The 26,717-nt window shown below is 29.6% G+C and overlaps 1 long non-coding RNA gene across 2 annotated transcripts in view; it reads left to right on the forward strand.

The window, feature by feature from the left end:
• The first annotated feature begins 3,754 nt into the window (after positions 1-3,754).
• Positions 3,755-26,717, forward strand: part of LOC112690838 — a 65,106-nt gene continuing 42,143 nt past the window's right edge. The window contains exon 1 of one of the 2 annotated variants that reach the window (XR_003149257.1): positions 3,755-3,802. This is a non-coding gene — a long non-coding RNA (uncharacterized LOC112690838). Of the gene's footprint in view, positions 3,803-8,763; positions 8,892-26,717 lie in introns of those variants that run through there. The other variant, XR_003149256.1, reaches the window with a different exon arrangement.

Genomic DNA, 26,717 nt, shown 5'->3' on the forward strand with positions numbered 1-26,717 from the left:
GAAAAAATTTTATTTTTTTTTAAAAAAAAATATTGTTTAACGAATATTTAAAAAAAAAACCGTTAAGTTCGGTAAATAAAAAATTGAAACTATTTACGTGTATAGTACATACTGTATATATTATCGAGTTTGAACGTGTATTTTAAGAGTTGGACAGTTATTGCAACATATGAGTTGGCTTGGGTGATATGTTAATAGATGATGATAACGACGATAGTAAAATACGTTAACGAAATCACGAATAAAATTCACCGCACGTGTGTTTACATCACTACCAGTGTAAAATATTTAAATAAATGAGGTGATTTTTTTTTTAAATTTAATCACCTGATTTTTCATATTAATACTATGCATTTTTTAAAAAATTCTATGAATAAAAAATGTAAATTTTCTGTAAAACTATATTCCTTAAAACATAAATTTGTTGTAACTCATATAAGACATTATTTATAAGATATTAAAGAGACTATTCTGTTGTAGTGTCAATTACTACTTTTCAAAAAAAGTTTTAGTTTTTTTTCGTTTTCCGAAATCTTTGATATCATACAGTCAAAACTTGAACTAGTGCTTTCCAAATTATTGGAAAGTGTGAAATAACTACAAAACTCTGATAATTTAATTTTTCACTGTATCATCAAGATTATACAAATTATAAAAAGCACGTTACCCCAGCACCTTCTAATTTAAATTTCAAGATTTTTTTTTTCTTACTAGATATTTAGTACGGAATGCTTATGAAATGTTATGCTTATTCGCGAAGTATTTACTAACCCCTATCAAGTCCAAAAAACTATTTTTATATTCAGATATTTCATCACCACATTCCCATTTAAAAATGATGGTACAAATATTACAAGTAATAAAACATAACGTGATCTATAATAAAAAAGTAATATAATTTTGATAAAAATTGAATTGTATAATTCAAGTACAGTAACCAAAATTATTGTATATGTACCTAATGTATTATATGATTAAAAATTCTATTAGTTTCGATATTTCTGCTTTATTTAGTTGATCAAAGAAAAATCAATTTTTTTTTAAAGATTTATAATTTAGGGGATTATAATTAAGGAGTAGTATTACTATTATTATAGTCCTACAACAATCTTAATTATAGTAAACTATATTTTTGTTTGTTTAGTTGTACATATAATGTGTTGGTAGTACAGAAAATATTGGTTAGGTATATTAAAATAAATTTTATCTAATAGATTTGAGCAATAAATTAAACTATTTAATAATTTGTTATTAGATCCCATTTTTTAGATAACGTACTTGATGAATATCTATTATTCTTAATTTGTATCCCATCATTCGAGGAAAATATTTTTAAAATGTTATATTTGTGCAATTTGACCAAAATCTATCAAAACTATATAATATTGATTCACATTTAATTAAACCATATAACATTTTCAAACAAATGACGTCATTGAGTTCTCAAAAATTATTATTTAAAAGCCAAATAATAATAATGATTTCAAACAAGTGAGCATAACAAGTCCGTCAAAAGTTAAGTTACCAGATAAAGTATTATCTTGATACTGAACGTGAAATTTCATACTTGCTAATTATTAATAATTTTTAATACTTGTTGTATGTAATTAAATATTTAAAAAACATTGAATGTTTAAATTTTATTAAAGATCATTTATGAACATTTTCAAACATTAATATCGAGTGAATTATTACTAGTCATAACGATATCATGTTCTCCCATAACATACACTTTGAACATGATAAACTTAATAATAATCAATATAAAGAAAACATAATCGTTTATGAATAAATTTAATCTTAATATTTAATTATGACAATATATTCATTACCAAGTTAGTATAATGATTAAATTAAGTTTTTTCATATGTCTGTTTCGTATTATGCAAATTTTCTTAGATTTTATCATATAATTTTTTTTTTAAATTCAAATAAAAAAAAATGTATTAAAACATAAATATTAAGTGCACTCACAAAACCATTGCTTTATAAATTATTGGAATTAATATAAATTTAAGGTCGTCCATAATTTCCTATATTTTTTCACCCATTTGTTTACAGTATGCATTTTAGTAACCCACTGATGACCGGGTCATTAGTGTTTCCACGGCGTTGATTTAAAATACACATCAGTTCATATTTACACCCATTATTTCGTAGTATCATAAAAACTACAAATTATGAGTAAACATTTTGCAAACAGCCGTACAAATTCATACAAATTCCGTACTAAATGATGGGAGCGAAAAAACACTAGTATCTCCATCAATCCCACAACTTGGTAAGGGAGGGCTATGTGAAAACATTTCTCCAACGCTAATCCGATATTTTGTTTATATTTCATAATTCGTACAAATTTAACGAACGTCTACACACGTTCATAAATATTACAATATTACGTACGGATCATCAGCGGAAATCTTTATCGGAAGATGGTAAACTGCGGCAAAAAAAAAATTAAAATTATACAATTTGCGACAAATCCGATAAGTTATATTATACAAACTGTGGCAATTTTTTATATATACTATATATATTTTTTTTATTTGATATCATTACTTACTTGCTTGACGTTCATTTGTAGAATCCGATTCATGACTATGATCTAAAACTAATTTTTCTTGTAATAAAGTTTTATCATGTGAAAAACAATGTTTCCTTGCATGTTATTTTTTAGTGCATTCATATTTAAATTTGAATTTAAAATTATTTAACACTATTAATTCCTTGCCATTCTGGCTAAACATTGTTGACGTTGAATAAATATTAAACTTTATTTCTACTAACCTCAAACACTTGTAAGTAGGTAATAACTATTATTTTCAAAAGTAAAGGAACCGATATTACTAATATGTTTCGTTAAAACTTAAAAATACATTTGGATTTACCTTACCACTTTGTACGCAAGACGCAACATTTCATAATTAATTAAACGATATACGCACATAGGTACACATATTATGTAGGTATATATGATGTAGGTATAAATAGTATATATATAGAAGGTATGTATATAAAATAAATTGCCGCCATTTGTATAATGTATCTTATCGATTTTGTAGCAGATTGTATAATCTTACTTTTTTTTTTTTGCCACAGTTTATATATACAGATTCTTTATCGACCGTGGTAGAACAACATCGACGACAACGGCGTGTTCACTGCGGAAACGATATCAATATTACGTGTTGCGACGAAAACGGAGTCACGGAAACAGGTTACCGCTGTCCGTAGTAATTCAACACCCATCGTTTTTGCGACAACTCAAACGACATAAGCACTCGGCACTCTTGTTGCATACGCTGCGCTGTTGCGCGTACCGTAAACAATTTTTATGAAACTCCGCTAATGTTGCATCTATTGCGTTTGTGAACATTTGCGTACAAGCAAACAGTATTTTATTTTATTTTGTTTTAATAAATTACGGGTGAGAGCCCTTATACATACGATTGCATTTTAACAAAATAAACCACTGTAAATCACAACAATCCTAATAATAAAATTAATGATGAATCGTAAAAATAAACATTGATCGAAAAATGAGTTTTCTTTGGCTATTCGCATCTTTCGGGTTAGCTGTTTATACAAATAATTATTTGTGCTACGAGGAATTGAAAAGTTATATTTGTTACTAGTGTTACGTATAGGAACCATTAATATGTGCAAGTGGGGAAGGAGCCAATAGAACCAGTGAGTAGCTTTTGGAGAAAATATAAATTATGTTGGTGACGTCTATGTGAAAGGATGGAGAAGCTTAGATAAGGGATGACCGACGTATAATCATGGGAACAACGTACTTAATGTAAGTGTACTCTTTTTAGATGATGTGTGAATAAAAAAATTAATTTTTGTATTCACGGATAACGTAGAGCAATACTTGATATTTTTTTCGTAATAAGTAGTAAAACGTCGAAACATGTATATAAACATTTTTAGGGTGAATCACTGTTAGTTACGTATTTTTTTTATGATTCAATGTGTATCTAACCGATTAGAAAAATGTTTTCGAGAAGCTCGGACATTATCACAGTCATAAGTATTATTATCAATATCATCTTTTCAGCACCAACATCGTCACCTTATGCGAATACAGGACAGAGAATTTTTAAAATAATCCACCTCAAAAACATATGCGTACATACATGTTGAAATTACGAAATGACTAATTCTTATTTATTGTACGTATATAAATAATCCAGTCTATATTTTTCATTTAGACAAACAACGTACCAAATATTTAGCGAATTTTTTTTTTTTTTTAATACAACAAATAGGATACCGGGGTAACGTACGCATTCTTAAATATGACGTAATGCGTACATACTTTGCGCTATACTGTACCAATGTACAAACCAATGCAGGCAATACATGCATGTAGATAAATCACTATCGAAAACCACCATTCATAGGTAAGTTTTATGTATTTTTATTTCGATCCCTGCGGTGACGGATCCCTATTGGTTGTAGCCCACGCGTAGGGTTTCAATGGTTTCGAAAGTACTGGTGGTCGCGGTGCATAGAAAATTCGGAAGAAAATTATTCATGTGACGGGGTTGCCGTTTGAAAAACAAAAACCTCAAGTGCCGCAAGGCACGCGTCGTTAAGAGGTACGATTTGCGCCGAAAAACACCGTACAGCGCTCGTGGCGCACTTAAACCGCACGGTCAACGGACGAGCCGAGCGCCGTGGTCGAGCGCGTTCCGAAGATCAACCCCCGTACGTCCGCGGAGCGATTCACGTGCGCTCGGTACCGCCCTCTGCACCCTTACCGGGAGACGCTGGCCCTTGACGACGCGTATACTTACGGAACACGGTTACGCGCGGGCCCGGCGGCGCACTCGAAACAATAAAACCGTCGGCGGCGGACGCGGTTGAACGTAATCCGCAAAAGGTGTTTTACGTGGCAACGTGTTTAATGGCCGGCCGGCATTGGTTCGTCCCGGCAGTCGGCGGGAGCTTAGAAGTAAACAAGATAGTAATTTTCCCGGACGTAAATCGTTAAACGCAAAACGGCCGTGCCCCCCCCCCCCCTCGAGGTTTTGCCTCTGCCGCAAAGAACCGACTTACGCGTACGCCCGTTTTGAAATGCAATTACGATTCGTCGAGCGTATTACGATCCGTGACCACAAGCACACACACACACACACACACACTATGACGCGTATGTGTGTGTAATACCCCTCCAAACGAGTGTGAGCAGAGATCAAAGAAATGATAAAATCGATTTCACGCGTGCAGCTAGTCTGTGCACCTAAAAGGGCGTGTTTGGATATTCAATTTCTATCGTTATTATAATCATACACTAGTTCTATTATCTATTAAACATTATAGTGCAACGATTACATCATTAGATGTTCCAGTGGATACAAAATCGGGTGGAGGCTGAGTTACTGATCAATGTTTATATTTGGAAGCGATAACGTGGCATGGAGAAGATTATAGGGATTATGGTAGGATGGGATCGAGAATTGAGAAAAATACCGGTATTGGTAGTTGGGTAACTGAGGCATCGAAGATGGGTGAATAAGTACAGTATAGAGAGAGAAAGGAAACCCATCCTTAACCGAAGACGAGATGGTGGAAATAATGCAATGTTTCTTCGTGAAACTCACCCGCACAAAAGTGAGAATAGCGGAGAGAAAATAATTGCATAACTCTAAATGGGAAAATGCGATTATTGCGTGCCTGGAAGGAGGAAAGGGAGAAAACTATGGTCAGACGATTACTTGATATTATTATCATTACACGATTGTTTATTTGATTTAAGGCGGCAAGATACAAGTATTTAAGTCGTGCGTTACTCATTCGGGGGTGTACTTGCAATTATTTTTCCTAATTCTGCGTGATAAAACAATTGTTGTGTATGCTTTCCTCGATGTTTCTATGAACCGGTTTCTGTTTAAGATGTAACTGCAGCGCTTTAAATCGACAGTGTTTGAACAGTTGAAATCAATTACTGTCGACTAAAATCGTGATACATACCCATCGGAAAACAAACATATACAAGATTTATGGAAGTTTCGGTGAAGTCTAAGAATAAAATATCATTATTTATGAGTTATAATGAAAATAATCGGACTTTTTTGCGGGACATGAAATTTCCGAAGAACAGAATAGTTTGTGAACTCGAATGGACGGGCAGTCAGTGGCCACTGGCCCTGTTATTGATGGATACGGGCGGTGACATATGGTTCGATTCCGACCAAACATTTTTATCAAAACCACAAACACCACGGGATTACCTACACACGTATTTTACGCGATCTGCGTCAGTACGAACTAAATTCTAGTGCACGGCCATCGGTAATCAATAATCGTATTGGATGGGAAACAAGAAATATATATGTATTCACGCGAAATTAAATTAATTCGACTATTAAGCGGATTGAGTTCAGCGCAGTAATTTCATTAAATTGTTCAGAACGATGTACTACTAATTGACAACATTGCTCGTGCATAGGTTTATCGTCGATAACGGGGACCAATTGGAAACGATAACACCGGTGGCTGGTCTCTGGTGTGCACACGTTTTCCCTGTCGACCCGTGTAGAATTAGTCTTTTGCTCTCGTAAAAATAACGCGTACCACCGGAACACGGATAACGATATCGTAATAAAATGCGAAACAACAGCGTCGCGGACAAAAATGTACGTTAATAAATACATATACATGTAATTATGATTTTAAAGCACACGCGCTCGTGCGCGCAGTCCATGTACGTTATAAGGCAAATGGTAAACAATAAACTGCTGTGTCGCAGACACACGCGTTCGCGCACATGAAACGAGTCATTGAAACGAAATAATGTCCATTATCGTATGTACGATGTTGAATATTACGTGTGCGCGAAATTAATAAATGAATAAGGCGTGTCGGATGGCGATCATTGGTTTTGGAACAATACGCAATTGCGCCGTGGTAACACTATTATATTTTTGAAATAATCAGGCGCATGCACTGCCGCGAAACGTAGCTGTAATCGCTTGCGTTTTCAACAAATCGTCAACTACGAATGTCAACGATTCCTTAGCCGTGTTGTGAAACTGCGTATTTTTTTTCTTTCTTATCAAGTCGAATGCAAACGATTACAAGAACGTCTAGCGGTCGTAGACGTTACCCATTAAATGATATTGGCTTACCCGTTATATTGTTATGAAATCAATAATCGAACGAACGATACGCATAACTGCTCTACGGGTCGGGAAAACGGAAACATTTTTCCTAGGGACCACGTGTGCGCTTGTGATTCCGTAGACGTAACGGGGATGGTTTTGAGATTGTTTTTACGGTTGATTTTTTTTCTCCCATTACCTTACGTTCACGCTCGGGCGATTGTATTTTGTTGGTTATTTTTGGCACGTTTCTGGCACAACACCTCATTGCAATAGAAATGTAGCCAAAAAAATGTTATTCCTTTTCCTTTTGGAAAACCGTCAAGTTCTAGTCAAGCACGAACTTACTGTTCCACGCTTACTTCACCCCCTTTCCGATATCAACATCCCACGGTCTGTTTCCGTAAAGCTTTATTCCTCAAGTTCTACTGCAGATGTATCTGGGAAATACAACACAGTACAGTATTTACTTTCTTCTCTGCAGCACTAATGATATTATTGACTTGACGCCAATTCGATAGGTTTACACTTCTCATCGCCATTCAGCAACTTTTTCCGGATTTCAGTCATTACAATGCACGTAAGACACTGGTGAATGACTATATGTGAGCGTACTTAAACCAATACATACAGATCGGCTGCGGTGTCGGTAATGCACGAGTTGATGAACAATTATCATACTTAATTTGGTTGTTATTTATTAATATGTTATAATCGTGTAGCAGCGAATACGATAAAAAAATTAAGAAAAAAATAACCTAGCAACCGAGTGGTCTGTACGTTAGTGTTGAAAACCTCATGGGTAAAATTGAAGTATTAATAAATTCCCGGCCGCATAATGTCAATATGAGATGATAGTTCGTAGAATGAATCGTGACGTTATACATTCGAACCGCAAATTCATAGAATTAATATTTGTTTGGCTCACGTGGACAATGCACGGTACTGTTTGGTTTTTGTTTGCAAGGGTGGTTGTCACGATTGCGGTCACGGTTATCGAGAATGCTCGAGGTAGATTATCATATCTTATATCGCTGGCTAATGTAGATTTAAGGCTCACACAATGTATTATCACTTCCGGATTCGCATTGAACCCAATTTAACCTAACCTAACAATAATGCTCTGATTGAAGAACTTTCTGCCCAACATTTGCGTGGTTATAAAAATAAAACAACTTTTCCTCTTATCTACGTTCTTATGGCAAATCGTATAGCAAAATCATGTTACAAGTATTAAAAAATAAAAATCGAAATTTTAATCCCTATTCTATCATTATTGATTTCGAAAAAGCATTCATATTTTAAAGATACTTGGATCGACCGTTCGACTCGTAATCATAGACGTTTACCTGCATTTGAAATAAGTATGTGGAATTTTTATAAAAGAATTTAAAAAAAAAAATTCTCAAACAACTCAGTTGAGGGCTTGCACAATGCATTTAGTTCGTCATTAGAAGCAAATCGCGTAACTATTGGGAAGTTTATCTCATTTATGAAACAAGAACAATTATTACGAGAGGTATTTATACAAATTATACAGTTATAATATAATATTATGATACTATATATTAATTATTATTATAATACATGATTAAAAATTTAAAATGTTCACAGGTTAAATTAGAAAAATTAATTTCTGGAGAGCCAAGTCCAAAAAAAAAAAAGGAAAAAGTATAAGGATAGTGACGAAAGGCTTTTACGTGTCATAGAAAAAATTCAATGAAATGACAGCTCTTCAATATTTTAGAAGAATCGCTCATAATCTCAAATTTTAAAACAGTAAAAATTAAAATTTATAATAAATAATAATGCATGTTACTTAATTAATGCATAATTGTGAGATAATTTAATTTTACATTTATAATAAATAATAATAGTTATAATAATCAAATCTGAAATATTTTTTGCGGAGATATTTTTTACTGGAGATATTTTGACGGATCACCTGATTCTCGATGCACCACCACTCGTCGAGATATCCTCGGCCTAATGGTTCACTCCGTCGTACAATCGTATTACTGGATCCAACGTCAATAATATAATTTACTCAAAGGAAGTGAAAATGTAATTAACAGTAATGCTATTTCGTAATATTTCATTTTGGTTAAAAGTACATACATATGTATTACAGGCGTTTTAAGTGTTACGGTTATTACGTTCAACCTAATCTAAGCTTTACAATAAATTAACCAATAATTAAAACACCTAATATATCAATGCATTTATTCAAGTATAATATAAATATATACATAAAACAATAATTTAATTTAATTAATTATCGTAGTAAAATAGGATTTATTTATTTTACACTTAAATAAAAATAAATACTATTGACTGGATTTAATATCTAGCATCATTGCACCCGCTGATACCTATCTCTCATAGCCGAATTAATAGTAAAATGCATTATGTAAGTAGACATCAGGAGAATAAAGTTCGGTGTTTAATAGTTTAAATAATAATTATAGATTTCCATAAAAACTAAAGTAGACAAAACGAATTAAAATATTTTATTTAAAGATTAAAAATTAACGTATAAAATATTAAATATGGATAGTTCACTAAAATATATTGATTACTCTTGGTATGAACCATGTTATAATAAGTATTACTAAAACTGCCATCATTTCATATTATATTTATGTAGCAAATATTTGATTGGTTCTGTGACAAATACAGAATTTTCATAAAGATTGTACAAGAAAATGTATGCTTGAATAAATATTAAATTAATTTACTCTGATTAATTGTATGTCTTACGTTATATTTTAAGTTTATTTTCTTTTTTACAATTACATGAGTTAAGTTTATGATCTCCGAGGATTAAAACGATGTTATGCCATGATATTTGAGTGTAATGGAGATTGTATAGAATATAGTGCGATTGTTGCACGATAAGTAATCAGAAAAGACAAAAACGAAGCTGAAGATTTTTTTTAGATTTTGAGCAATGTGTCAAAAACATAAATTTATACAACGGATCATTCTTTTTTCCTAACGTTTTTATAATAACCTGCCACTTTCTGGTAATAAAGTATACTTTTTTTTATATAACATTTTAGTATATTCAATTAATTGGATATACTGAACCGACCACTGTGGGAAAAATTCAGGTTCATTAAAACTTCAGAGTTACCCTTATCTTTCAAGGAAATCTAAAAATGATCAGGTTCGATAAATTGTACAACAAAATATTAATGATTTTTTGAAAATACCTTGAAAGCATAATGTTGTATATCCATAATGTAAAAGTTACCTAACTTTTGTATTCTATATTTTTTTAAATGAATTCTAAAAAAAAAAAAAAATAATTATAATATTGTAGTTTTTGTAATCATGTGGTCTAGTTACGCATATGTTCTTAAATGAGCTTCGTTAAGGATCATTGTTCCTTATTTTTTTTCTTACAAACATTCGTTATCGAATTGTATTTTATAATGCCGATACAGGTCTACTTAAAATAGCTACCTTGTTCTGTATGCAGAAAACGTGTGTACCATTTTAAATTGATTTTTATTTGTTAAGAAGGATATGTGGCTGACAATAATCCTGTTTTAGTCGCAGTGTTGAATTGACGAGGTGATTTAGCAGGGATTTTTCAGAAATGACGCAATTTTTCATAATTTAAATTTGAATTAAATGCTCTTCATCACGGAGGTGATATCAAGGCAAAATGGTTAAAATGTTATTCAGATTTTTATATTCACTCGACATTAAAGAGAATATTTGTAATTACTGAGAAAATGAAATTATGCTTGTATCAAAAATAATTATTGATTAATGTGCGCTATCTTTTCTTATAATTGAAATTATTATTTAATGGATTTTATTTTAACGCATATAATTTTATGTGATTGAATATCGAAGTTTATTGTGCTTTAAATATTATTTATCAAATTATAATAATTACAACTTACAATTAAATATTACTTTATTGTCATTAAAACAAATTTTTTATTCTTAAAAAATTAAAAAAGAAACGTCAAGATTACAAAAACGTTATCAAAATATGCTTACGTTTTTAATTAAAAGAAGCGGTTATTTTTTTAAATATTTGAGTATGAGCTTACATGCATAATTATGTTATGAGTTGCACGCATTAGTTAAACGCATGAAATGAACTCATGAAAAGTATGTTATTGATGCAAAATATTGTATTTTCAATATTTACAATATCGTTTAGTCAGTTGATAAATATATATTTAAAACCGTTAATACAAAATAAAACGCTGCTGTTCACGAAATAAGCGCGTTATGCCGACAAAAGTTTTAAAATAAAAAAAAAGTTCTTTTTGTTTTTTTTTAATCCTCCTTTTGAACTCATTGATTTATTATGTTATCTTCTCATCATGAAATTGAGTACGCTTCTTATTGCAGTGACATTTTTAACGGGGTCATCAGTGGTTATTTACGGTAAACCAAAATATTGGTATTCAACTGCGGAACAATACCATTACGTTAATTTTGTCTTATCTGTATGAAAGTGACAGTATCCAAAACTATTTATAAATGGAAACCTTTAAACAACGCAATGCACAAAAAAAAGTTTTTATAGATTTATTCGTCAATTCAAAACAATCCCATTTAAAAGCAAATGGACTTTGACTTTTTGTTAGTAGTCGCATACTTCTTTGCCAGCACCACCGCCGCGGCGTCCGGATCCATTATTTTGATCCGCAAACTCTCATGGCCCCGATAAGCAATATTATTAGAATATATACTCTCTCGTAACCTATCACGTGATTCGGAATAGCTATTGTTTTACATACACTACGACTGCTCACGTCCCCCGCACGACTAGATTTGTCTGTGCGGGAAACAACTTTATACGTAATAAATATGAATCCTAAATGCAAAGTTGTTGGTAAAAAAAGTTCTTTTAACTCGAATGAATGGATTTTTATTCTTGTATATAAATATATATATATCCGTATATGCATTTAGTATTTGACTTCAAAAGTCTTACTTGAACCTTTAGATCCCGAAAACATAACTTCTGAACCCAAGTGAGGGTAGGTTTTTTGTGAGATACATACCTTTATGCTTACTCGTATTTTGTTAACATTTCAAATATTATTAATTAATAAACTCGAACGAGAGAAACACGAGTGCCGAATAGGTGTAAAATATTATATACTTTTGAATTAGTAACATTGCACACAAAATCAAAATAACAATATTCTATGGTGGAGGGAAAGGGAGTTTATGAATATATTAACAAATCATGGCGTTGCTCTCGTATTGTATTTATAGTAGTCGAATATATAGTATTCGTTTATAATATTTATTCTGAATAGAGTTAAAACGATATATTTATTCAAAAAACTATTGTACAAAAACATGGTAATTTTCGATCATGGCATACTTTGGTCCATTAGATAAAAGTTGCGTCATGACTGCTCGAAGACTATAAAAAATTATAATCATAACATAAAACTATAATCATTAATGATGCTTATGCATGTTCCCGTAAATTATTACAAGAATTATAACGACCGAAGTAATACAAATAATTTCGAAGTCGAGACTATATGTTTTTTTAAATTGTTACCAATAAATAATTGCTTGGAACTGTTAAACAAAAATGAACGTTCAAAATTTAAAATTTACTCAGATAAACAGGATTTATCCCAAAATTAACGCGTTGCATTTTTGTTTAGTGAGTGTTTTGATAATTTATACGCGGAATTTATTTTATTTAGAACGCGTATTTTTACATTTAATATTGTACGAGGAGTGGACATTTTTTTCTAACTTAATGTATTGGAATAACAATTTTTTTTCTTCCTGTATTGTATTAAAAATATAATGTATTGAACATTTATAAATTATTTAAATACATCAATCGTATTTATTAAGTGAACAAAATGGAGATTACATTTGAAGAAACAGACTACTTGAATTTTTTTTAATTTGCTTGATATGATTTTTGCTGTACATTCGGTTCATTATACTCGTATATAAACTTTAATTAAGTACATGTGAAATTCATCCGTTGATTGGTTTCTAAAATCGAATTTGATAATATTCGTTTTCTAAAAAGAGTGACTCATATTAATAATTTGAAGAAAAGTTGACAAAATACTAAAATTTTTAAAATGGTTTATTGTGGCTTTATTTTTTATTATTAAAAATTAAATATAATTAGTAAATATTTTAATTTTTCTTGTATCCTCATCAATTTTTTTGCATACCATTTCGAACACACGTGCATTAGGTTTTTATTCCCTGTATTATACGAACATGAAATCTATAATACAAATCAAACATTTTCATTTACCAACGTATAAGTACCTGTATATTTAAATGTATTCTTGTGTTTCACAACTCTACAAATATGTATAGATGATGATTTAATGTTAAGGTTAAAACCAGTAATACATTAAAACTTAAGATTTCCGGTTTAAACGAAAAATAAAATAAATTTAAATTAAAAATTATTAAACGGTTAACACTTGTAAATTACTATATAAATAAATAAATTCTTAGCGTGGAGTATTATTATATAATCATTTTAATTAAAAATCATTTTCGTATCAAAATTATTTCGATTAATATTTGGCATGGACTTCTTAAAATGTATGATAACTTATTAGAAATAATATTTTTAACAAACATTTTTTTTTTAGTTTAATAAAAAGTCTAAAAATTCTACTTTAACTAAGTTAACCTATCTAAGTTAACTAAAAAGTAAATCAACTTTTTGCAATTAATGCGTATTAATCTAATTTAAGTGAGTTGCAAACAAACCCTGTAACTTGCCCGCTCTCAATGAACATATGGATATTATATTGTTTGCTCTTTTATTTTATGTCAACGAATGCCGTACGTTAATAATTGATAATCATTATTATTGTTTACATTATATTATAGAAACAATCTACCAACGTAATTCCAACAATATTGTTAGAATCGCGGACGCGATTTCGATGTGACAATACAGGTAAACTAATGGCGTCCATATGACCATCGTGAATAATATAGCTGTGCGTTTGGAATAACACGTGTAGCTATTCGTGGTTCTGTCAGCGGCGGAGCGGCGTTAGCCCAGACTTTTCGCCGTTGACGAGGTTTAAATTGATTGACGAGGGTCGCGTCGCTGCCGCCGCTACACCGGAGAGCTCTTCAAAGATGTAATATAATAATAATAATAATAATTCGGAGAATGACGTAGACGTGACGTTATTATATCGATGAAATTTTCGCCGACTACGCACAAAACAACCCTTTGCGCGTCACTGAGGAGACGGTTTGAAATGTGCACGGAAAGAAAACGATGTAGTAGCACCCGCTTTTTTTGTACACTATACGCGTGCATACTATGTTCGAGGTAAACTCTTTGGTTCGACCATATGTTATTGTTATCATTTTTTTTTTTTTTAGACACTTCCGTTGAAATTGGGTGCCACGGTGCAAAAAGTCCTTGGCCCTTTGTATGTAGATTTGGAAGGGTAGTAGCGTGATTGGCGTCTCAAATTATAACGGGCAACACGTTATAATAATAATAATTATGGGCTGGGGCTGGGATTTCGATACATTTCCATTTTATTTTTATATTTCTGGTCTATAGTAATGAGGTAAATGGGTGAAATGGATTTCAGCCGTGTGACAAGTTATTTTGCATTTTTAGGTGATCTTAATGATGTTTAATTAAAAACAAAAACATTTTAAACTAAATTATTTTTTCGAAGAAACCGTTTTCTTTATCCTTAATGTTTTGCTAAAATCGATGACGGTTATTCCAATTTTTAGAGCATGTAAATCCATACAGGGTTAATAGCAACATAAAAAAAACTGAGAGGAGAAAGAGAAAGTGAGAGAGAGTTACATAAACACACGTGTGCAGTGCCCTTTGAGTCGCTTAAGAACGATAATTTTTATACGTAAATTAATTTACAACGCAATAGTTTATTTTGATAATTTGTAAGATAGTCATATTTTGATTAGGATTTAAAAACAACGTCATCAACAAAATGTCCGCATAACATCATAGAAATACACGACAAAGATCATACTCTAAAAATCATCACAGAACGCAACCTCAACAACAAACTATAACTTGACCTAAATATATTGTAATCTCACTTTAAACCACCTATTGTAAATACTATCAAATCTTTAAATTCATTAAAAAAAAAATGTTGGCTAACCTTTGCAAATGAAGCTTGTAATTCTAAAAAAAAAATGTCATCGTCAATCGATCGGGAGCTGCAGAGATGATCTCCGACGCCATTTCAAGAAAAACAAAAAATGTGTGTGTGAATATATAGAAAATAATATTAAGTATCCTTTTATCTTGTCTAGATAAACGAATTAACTGACTGAACAATTATCTAGATAATTATTCAGTCAATGGTTTTGAAAATATTCACACAAATGTATTTAAAACCCTAAGTATTCACCGCGCTCTTTTATTGGTATTATTGGAGTTTCAGTTAGTTCTTTTTAATTAATAATAATAATAATATTTACGAAATAATAATGATAATAGAACGTCTGTGGTCTACGCGGAGTACGAACGTTGGTCCGATGACGATTCAACATAGTAGTAAAATCATTTTTAGCTATAAACTACTATAGAATATATTTCAACAATTTCTGATAAATTACCATACCGCGTATTGTAAAATAATTTGCATGAAATCACTGTTAATATATATAATTTGGCATTATTTTTACATTAATCGTAGAGATATGTTTGCGTCTTTCAGGAATATGACTTCTATTACTGTCATCAGTTGGCTGTCTCTGAATAGATCTCTCAATAGTCTCTGAACCATCCAGTGAATATTGGTACAATTTTCTTATTTTTTTTTTCTTTATGTTTTGGTTTTATAATACGTACGAAACAAACATGTTATTCATGTCTAGTTACGCTCGCATCAGTTCAAAATTGCACGTTGGAGTCATACAGTGATACGGATAATTGTTTTTTCTTTTTTAATTTTAGTAATGGATTTTTCATTCTTTTCTAGACTTACACATTGAAGCACTCGCAAGTGTGCATGTTGTTCTATAAAATATGAATAGGTAACCATAGGCGTGCACAGACCTCTTTTTCTGGGTATTCAAAAGGCTGTCACTGCCCCTCTCCTATCCATAAAAAATTATTTTAAGAGTTCAAAATTCTAGTATTAATATACACATATATTTCTATATATTTGTTTAACTTTACATTTATTTTTTTTATTTAAAAATGTGACTTATTGAAAGTGATAAGCGATTTTCTTATTGTTAACACTATCTTTATAATTAAAATTTAAAACAAATCACAGATAAAAATTAAATACATAACACATAAAAAGGCTTGAGTCATATATTTAAATAGTATGAATAAACAAAAGTATAATTCTTCAAAAACAAAATAAATTTGATAAATAATTTATAACTAATTATAACACAATTCTGTGTTCAGTTGACATTTTGAAATCATCAATAAAGTCTTCAATAATGTGTCTCAAAAATAAATAAAAATGTATAGGCTTGAATATAAATATGTATTAATAACTATAGTGAAATACAAAATTACATTATATACATTAAAGACCAAATATGTCATGATTTTTATTTATTTTTGGTAGTTTTAGGAAAAAAAAGGCTGTAATACTATGTAAGGTATACAGCTGCGCACTTTGCACACCCCTTGCGCACGCCTATGTAGGTAACGTAAGCAAAATAATAATTAATAATCATCGTATATAGTTTCACAAATAATATTATAATTAATATATAAGTGCATACACGTTTTTACATATAGTAATTACGTCGTAATATAATTATTATTATAATTATGATTTTTACGAATTCTAATAAATGTATAAAGCTTGTAATGTGTATATTAAATAATAATATTAGATAATAATAGAGGGCAATAAAAATAAAAAACAACTGGCGTACACTGTTCAGGCATTGTAAGTCAGTTTGAGTTACAATCTCTTCTAAAAGTAAATGCTTGAACATGAATTATTTGAATTATCAATTGAAATATTAAATAAAAAAACTTGATAAGGAATATGAAAATATCCAAAATTAATAACTTTACATAAAACATAATTTATTCTCTATTCACCTTACAAGTTATATTATATTCTCAGAATAATCTTAGATATTAACAACATTGGTTTATGCACATCGCGTAACAAATAAGTACGTTTATAAATTGAGTTTTGATACTCTTAAAAATTAGTGTAACTCAAAAAAATATTATTTTAAATCCTGTTTTGCTATAAAATTATGCTAGTTGATCATTTTTACTATTAATGTTATACGTATTATGTTATTATACATTTTCAAATTATTATAAACGATTGAAAGTCCGGACATCGAGACCAATGAATGTATGAATAAACAATAAGTTTGTAGAATCAAATAAAACTTGTGTAATAATCTTACTTTAAAACTTAACCAATTTTAATTGAGAAATAATGGTTAAATTTTCATACATTGTTGTAATTCGAATATGTACAACCTCGAACACATAGTTTTCACATTAAAAATAGTTTTTCAGATTTTAAGTTTTTAAAGTAATTATCTTATAACATCGTTAACAAAATTAATGTGCTCAACAAATTGTACTCTACGATCAATGTATACACCACGATATTTGATAATATAAACTTTGTATATAAGTGTGTACTTTTAATTCAAATATTAATATATTTAAATGTGCATATTAGTGTTATTGATAATATTAAAAGTAATTTAATTAGATTCTCATATTTTTAATTTTTAATATTAGGTCATATTACTGTCATACCATTAGTCTTTAACTGCAATCAATCTGAAATATAGAATTATTTATTATTTGTTAATAACTGAAGCACAACACATGTAGTAGATGACGTAAAATGTACCTATTCACATGTAGGTACAGTTTAATGTATTCCGATTTTATCATCAACGAAGGTATAGCTGATGTCAATTATAAATATTTTCTCTTCTCCTTTGAGAACATAATCAGACAACTTATTCCGAATCAGTGAATTAATAATAATCTAATAAACATGTTCATATAAAAAGGTTATATAATATTATATTTTTTCTGGGTATATTTAAGATATTAAACTACATAATGAATTAAAATATTAAAAAGTGTAAAAATAATAATCTACATTTTTGTTTTTAAATATAATTTTTCAACAGATAAATACCAGACAAATAAACTGTAGCAGTGGTATACATTCAGTCATGCTCAAAGTTAGGGTTAACAAAAATTATCGTTATCTTTATTTTTTTTTCGTTGTACAGAAAAATAACTGCTATAGATATTATTTTATAGAACTTTTTTTCCCAATTTACAGTTTACTGTTAAATTATAGTAAATTAATAGCTATTGTAATATAAAAACAGCATAGTTAACAAAACATTTTAAACACCTATCAATATAATTATTTAATTATTATAATATTGGTATAGTTGTATATTTTAAGTTAAAAGCGTAATATTTAGGGACCGGATTTATATGCAAATATGATGAGTATTGTCCCCTATTGAGATCTTTCTTATTAAGATAACACTAATTTTATTTTGCATATTTTGCATATATCAATGTTTTTACCTATTAAATTCATATTTGTAGTTTTATAGTGCATATTATTATTAATAGCACATATGTTCGTTTTCGTCGTATTTTCACAGCCACATAATATCGATAATATTGCGACCAGTCGTTATTTCCAAAGATAAGATTATATACTCATATCATCCATACAATAAGGTAAAATATGAATTCAATTTTTGTTTTCACTTTTTATTAATGTGGGTATTTATACTATATAGATTGAAGATAATGAATGTAAAATGGCGACAAAGGCGACAAAATATTTTAAAAGATTTTTTATACTTTTTTTTAATACCGTATTCATTAATGATTATTTTTACATTTATAATAAATTTCACATACTTGTACATAATTTTAAACAACATTTTAAGCGAATATTCAAGTAAATATTTAAAAATAAATACATATTTTATAGCATATTATAGCATTTTTAGAAGCATATTTTGAGGATTTTTTTGTGCATATAAATCCGGTCCCTAGTAATAATTAAACTACTAATATATTACACGTCATCAATAATAAAACAATTTTCTTTTTTTTTTTTGGCCCTGGGGGGGTTTGAACCTGGACCCCCCTCGCCGTATGTACGCCACTGCACTGTAGTGTAAACAATATTTCGAGTTATCAATGTTCTTATTTATTAAAATATTATCACATAAAAAAAAAATATTAAAAATAATAATACATCGCCAGTTAACACACCAATCAAATTTATATTTTGAATAGTGTCGTAGTTTAAACTGAAGTTTAACCGCTGAATATTTGCAATTCAAATTCTAAACAAAGTCGTGTTTTCGTACCGTTAATAAACAATTTTGTATTTTATTAATTACTTTCTTAAAAATAGCATCAATTACAGTTTTAATTAAAATTTTAGAAGTTTCACAAATTCATTTTAATTTTGCAACTGTGGTGTTATGATACGTATAAACTCTTAGTTAATAGAAATTACGTAAGATTGATTTTAAGAAAAACCAATTTTGAATTTTAATATTCGTATTTATATTTCACAAATTATTTTATACATTACTTCCGCTTTTGTCGAAATTAAATGTTTATAATTATTAATCTTCGCCAAAACGGATTTATTATTATAAGTCTCAAAAATGCACGTAAGACTAACGCACGCCGTATGAACGGCAGTTCAAATAATATTTAATATCATTATTTATTTCGACGGATTTTAACGATATTTCGGTTTCAATTTTAATTTATTTTTTCGATCCACACTTATGATTAAAATTCATATCGTATAAAAATATAATATTATTTGACATTCGGCAGACTTATTGTGTCGATAACGTCGTTAAAATGATATAATATGTCCTGCATTACCAGTGATTAGGTGACTTGGTGATTTCAGGATAACATTATTTAGCCAACTTGTTGAGCCGCAAAACGCACAAAAAATACCATTTAATAAAATATTATAATAAATTATGTTCTGATATTCATTACACGTACACCGGTTAAAGAGTGTTTTACTAGATCAACATTGTTTTGAAACCCATATGTATACAAAAGTTTATTTTACATAATATATTTGCATTTTCAGATTTTATGATTTCGATTTTACTCGGATATTATGAAATATTTAACTTTTACACTGACACGTACATTTATCTAGGTACACATCACAGTGTACCTATATATGGTTATATTTATAAGCACTTAATACTTGTGCGCATTTTTTATGTGTTAGCAATTTATTATACGTGCACGTCATGGTAATCGTTTTTATCGGAACTTAGAAACCGAATACAGTATTAAATTATTTTGGAACAATAAAATATTTTATTTATTAAAATCTAAAGGTCATATTTAAATTGGCTGTTTTATTGAAATCATACTTAGTCGTTTCGATAAATGATCCTGATAAATGCTATCACAAATGTAAGAAATATATTTTTTTCAATACCTCTCAAGTATAAGTACCTATTTTGAAATAATATGTATTTTTAATGTAATAAAAACCGTTGTGTGCCGTAATTCAAGTTAGACACGACAAATCAAACAGAGTGGGATACTTGATGGGTGCAACGGGAAAAACGAAAATAATATTTATGCAAATTGTGATTAATATTATAACAATAAATCGATATGAAAGGAATATACCGATAAAGGGAACTATAAAATTTATAACAGAAAACCAAATTCATTGAATTCTAATATATGATTCTTATTTATAAATAAATATTAATATATTTATTCTCATTACAGTAATTTTTTTAATTTTTTTTTCTGCCTATTATTTTTTGAAAATCAACTTTTTTGCATAACATTATACAAATGAAATCCAGATACTCTGTATTGTAATATACTTTGAAACCTGAACAACATAATGTTTTGATTTCTTCACTCATCGCCGCGTTATGACATGTTCGAAAGCACGTATTCAATTAAATTTAGATCCGTCTCGAGTTATAAAAATGTATTTTTGTCTTAAAAAAAAATGGAAACGTAAAACATACGTTTTAACATTTCACGTGTCAAAAACCGGCATGTTTATTTTACCGCACGTTGTGCTTTGTCCGGGGAATTTCGTTGACGTCGACTACCATCATAAAATAAGAACACGGGAAACATTTATTTTGTATTTTTAATTCATAATATTTGGAAGAATAAGTGACACGTAAAAAAGTACATGTTCCACGGAAATTTATTAGGGAACCATAATCATAAATTATTAAATTAAATAATCTTATAAAAAAACATACGATAATATGTATGCATGTATAATTACGAATTTGTATTCAGGAAGAATTCGCGTCCGTTGCAATACCCGTGTTTCACTAGAATGATTGCCTTTACGAATCTAGCAATCAAGATTCTATTAGAAATTGAACGGTTCGTAATGTGGTGATGTACTATATTCCGAGGTATGTATTGCATACAGTCGAAATCGTCGACGCGACGATATTGTGACCGTGAAAATATCTAAAAGTTATTTTATAATTTATTTTTATCACTCAGAACTGCGAAAGTATATGTATGATATACAACGTAGAAGTATTTTAGATAGTTATACGATATAATGGCGTTCAAACGAACATCGATATGGTTAGGCATACGAAATATTTGGAATTACATGAAATACATACGTGGAAGTCGCTGCGCATTAGGGATTCTGCAAAAAATAATTTCGGTTTACAGTAGAAATTGAAAGGGACGAGGGAAAGAAATGATAAAAGTAAAATCAAAACGTTCCACAACTTCGATCTGGTAGTGTGATATACGTTCTTATCTTGAATCCAACTTTATTTTTGACCATGTAATTATGTATGTGTAAAATGGCTATGACAAGATCAGATAGCACATATTGTATAGATCAAATGGCACAATTATTAATCTAAAGAGGTAAATTGATGAAAATATGTCATTAAATATAATAGAAAAAATACAATTTATCAAATAAAGATAAAAATATATGCGTTAAAAATAGTTTCTAGCTTTTATCAAGGTTTGCAAGACGAATATGATATTCAAAGAAAAACTTAACTAATTTCAGTCCATGTTGGTGCTTTATTTCTGTTTTCAACGAAAAATACAATATAATACAATATTATTTTATATTCTGCGAGGGAAAAATCAAATGAAAATGAAAATTCGATGCGCTGGGTTTTCAATGATCTGGGAGAACTGCCAAACACTGGTTTTGTCGAATTTCCCGTTATTCATACGGTGAAATGTTATACTGTGATCATGAAAAAATTAAATCATTGATGATACTATAATAATGTTAAATATCTGTTTAACGATTACTTGATAATTTTTTTGAATAACATATTCCTATACATAAAATGAACTGCAATTGTTTTCAATTAAAAACTCGTTTTTACCGTACGCTAAATGTACATAAATAAGTACATCTAAATTAATAGGTATAATAATAACTTAAAATTATAATGTGTACCGTAGTGAAAATGTTGTGCAGTAATGAATAAGATTAAAAATACTACTAAAATATTAGCGGATTGTAATACTCGACGCGAATAGTGTTGAAAGCAACTTGTTGTTTAGGAATCTTTATTTTTACCATTATTGTTTTGTGAGCACAAAAATAAAATTACTGTTATGTAATTATTATAGAATAATAATACAAAATCAACCTTGTTTTTAATGAAAATGTTTGGGTTCCATGAAAAAAAAAAACGTATTAGATAGAAAAGTACAGTTACTTTTATCGAACTTTTCAACTTTTAACTTTTAACTTTTGTCGAGTTTCGACTGTTATAATAATAATAATCATTTTAATAATATCCGATAGCATCGCAAGTCATTGACCACGTGATGTTGTGCAGCGTTATTATAATGATAAATCTCGGAACAAGAGTGCATACTATATCGTATGGGTTGTCGTGTGTATAATAATAATTATTATTATTAAATTTTAAACTTATACTATAACACATAAGAAATAATAAAACGTATATATATACTCGTATGTACCTTGTAAATTATATTATTTTTTTTTCGAAAAACTTTTTAAAAACCTATTTCGTCACATTTCATAATGCTCCCAAGTATGTAATATTGAAATATAATAACAAAATAATGATAAAAAATAAATTTATTAGAGAGAAAATTTCGTAAAATAGAGGTTTTACTGTTTCGACAAAAATCATGTATATTCCGTTGGTTGCTTTAAACGGTTAATCAACGTTTGCGCGACGTAATGTTACTATGATTTTCCATTCTTTGGATGCATGTTTCGACTGTCTATGTACATAATATGATTTATTATCATAAGAGCATAAATAAACATTTTATTATTTTACAACATCATTATTTAGGTAATAATATAATCAAGGAGCTCTCAACTACTTTTTAAAGCTACTATCATCTGAAAAGCAAAATGTTTTTCAATACTATAATTGTATTTAATTTAAATTTAGTGTACTATTAAATAACAAATATATAATGAATAAAAATTCGACGTTTTTTTAAATAATTGTGATGATTAATGGCCTTGCACTTGATATAGTATTTATATTTTAGTTTTTAGTTTTTATTCAGATTTCAGATTATTAATATAAATATATTATGATCACTTTATGATTCAACTTACCAACCAAAACTTTTTTACCCCTCCACCAAAAACAAGTTCACCACCCCTCCCAATCTAACAATCTATTTTGTATATTGTGTATATCTTATTATTATTAAAATAATATTAAAATTACTCCAGGCTAAACTTTTATTTATTAATTTTTATGTTCAAAGTATTTGTTTATTTATTTATATATTAAAACATATACTACTCATTTACATAATTCTATCGCATTCGAACACTGCTGTACATAAAAAGATTATAATATTCCGATTATTATTATAATTATAATCATTATTGTTAGTCATTAATACAAATATCCGTCTATTCATTCAGCCAGTGTATATGATTCTTACCTATACAGTTATTATTAAAAAATATAGACGATAATAATGTAAGCATTACGAGTACATATGTACCAAATGAACCACGTACTCGAGTCGTTGAATAGCTTTGGGGTGAATAGAGGTTTGACGATTTATATCCAAATTCAGATGATAAGCGGTTAAATTGAAATCAATAGTCATCAATGTTTAGATAAAATATATTTAAATTAAAATAATGTAATAAATCATCTTGGAAAAGTAATAACGATGGATTATAAATATAAGTATTTTTCTATAGATGAAAATATTAAATTTTTAAATACGATTGAAATTTATATACTCAACCGACCAAGAAAAAATAAAACTTTTATTTTTATTTTTCTTAACATTTGATATATTTGTTTAGAATAAGATTATAGATTATATATGTATTATATATTAGATAACATATATACCATGTGTTCACCAATTTAGGGAACACTGCATTTTTCAGCCGGATTATGTTGGAATAAATCGAATTTTTTTTTTTACAAGCTAGTGGTATATAAATACACATTTTCAGATAAATTTCAAATTTTTAAAACTCTCGATACGAGCGTGCGCAATGCAACTTATTTTTTTTTTTTTTGAATAACAACTGGTATTTTTCATACCAAATTTGGATAGATTTAATTCGGATAGACTGAATTTTGACCAATTAACCATGACTCTAAAACCAAAATTGACTGAATGAGAGCCATTTCAATTTTAATAAATAACATATTTTTACAATTCATTATAAAATGCATAAAACCATTTATAATTATTTATAAAAATTTAAATTGCTCTCATTCAGTTAATATTGATTTTAGAGCCATAGTTAATTGGTCAAAATAATTTAAAAAAATTCAGTCTATCCGAATTTGGAATCAAAAATATCGGTTGCTATTCAATAAAAATAAGTTGCATTACGCATGCACTTACTGAGAGGGTTAAATATTTGAAATGTAATTTAAAATGTGTATTTATATACCACTAGCTTATAAAAAAAAAATTGATTTATTCCAACATAATCCAGCCGAAAAATTTAGTGTTCCCTAAATCGGTGAACACACAGTATATATATATATGTGTGTGTGTGTGTCTGTGTGTGTGTGTGTTTTATTAAATTTAATTTAATGAGTTGCGTGGATTAATGATACTTGATATTTTGAAAGTATCTTTAAGATTGAAGAAAGGACCTAGATGGTTTGAAGAACACTGTAAAAGTCCAAAAATTAATTGTTTGATTTCGTGGTAAAATTGGTAAGAAATAACCAAGAAAAAAAAAGTCCTACACAAAAATATAAATTTCTGTTATAAAATATTAGAAAAACTTTTCGTGTAAGTTTCATTTGTCGTTGATTTTCGATGGTCGTCGCCGCTATGTTTTGATTTGTTTACATTATATAGTCGTGGTCTTTGTTTGATACTCGTGGGATGACGTTATAAGTTTTTAGCACAAAAGACCCACTTAGCGTTCACGTTCTTATGATTATTGTGGTTCGAATTCATAATATTTTTCTGCAAACTTAGTTTTTATGTACTATTAAAAAATATATAGTGAAGGCACACGTATATAGTTTAAAATTGTATCGTATTGAAAACGGAAAATATCACTTATTCACTTGACAAAAATTACTTAAACGAATTGGCCTAAGTTCACCTCAAAGAACTAAATTTGTATTCTATATAGGTTTTCTATAATACGTTAATCAGATAAATCAGAAAACTTTTATTATGGTTTTTCTTTTTTTTTTTTTTTTAGTCAAAGTTCAATCAAAACAATCTGTCTTTGCACGGTTGCAATGCCGATGACAGTGATCGGTGTTATAGTTCACCGAAGTACAGCAATCCTATACGCCTCATACCGGTTTACGGATTCAAAATTCACCTCTTGACGTACGGCTGCAACGGGTCATAGTTCCGTCACCGGAACTAACATTAGTGCCCGCAGTATCGTGCATACATTTCGAGAGGATCGGTTTTCAGTTGGTGGTGATTATTGCACATTGCACGTTGCAAGGCTGTAGCAAAGAGGTGCCTACGCCTTGGACGCAATTTCTGCGAGAGCGCAAAAATTAAAATCTTGCATTTAAGGTTAAAAATTATATAGGTCAATGTCGTATATTTTGTTTGCAAAATATTTAACATCCTTCATTTTAATTAAAGCAATCATTGAAAATAATATCGTACAAGCATAATATTTTTAAGGTTAAAAGTACATAAGGGCGCATTTTGAAGTTTCGCCCGGGTTGCTATGTTTGGTTGCTACATCACTAGCACTCGGACGCGGAGTATGATCGGCCAGTCCCGAGGACAAAGCCGGGAGAACTGGAATTTTCTTCTAGAAATCTGTCGGTGACGGCGCAACAATTATTACGACGTCAACGCGGGTCGGGTACTCGTAGCGAACGATGCGTTGAAATCGTGATTCGAATTCCGTCGGCGTTACACGTGTGGATGCGGTCCGGTGGCACGGCGCGTCCGGTCATGATGGGTAGGAAGGATCGATCTACGCGGAACACAGTAGATGCAACAGTGCTGGCATAGGACATCCGGGGTTGGTCTGTGGATCGTTCGCTCGTCAAGTCACGCGTTACACATGACTCGAACCCGATACTGTATTTTACTTTTTTTATTTGCATTAT

The sequence above is a fragment of the Sipha flava genome, unplaced genomic scaffold (genome assembly GCF_003268045.1).
Source record: "Sipha flava isolate LNK unplaced genomic scaffold, YSA_version1 522_pilon_pilon, whole genome shotgun sequence".
Classification (NCBI taxonomy): domain Eukaryota; kingdom Metazoa; phylum Arthropoda; class Insecta; order Hemiptera; family Aphididae; genus Sipha; species Sipha flava.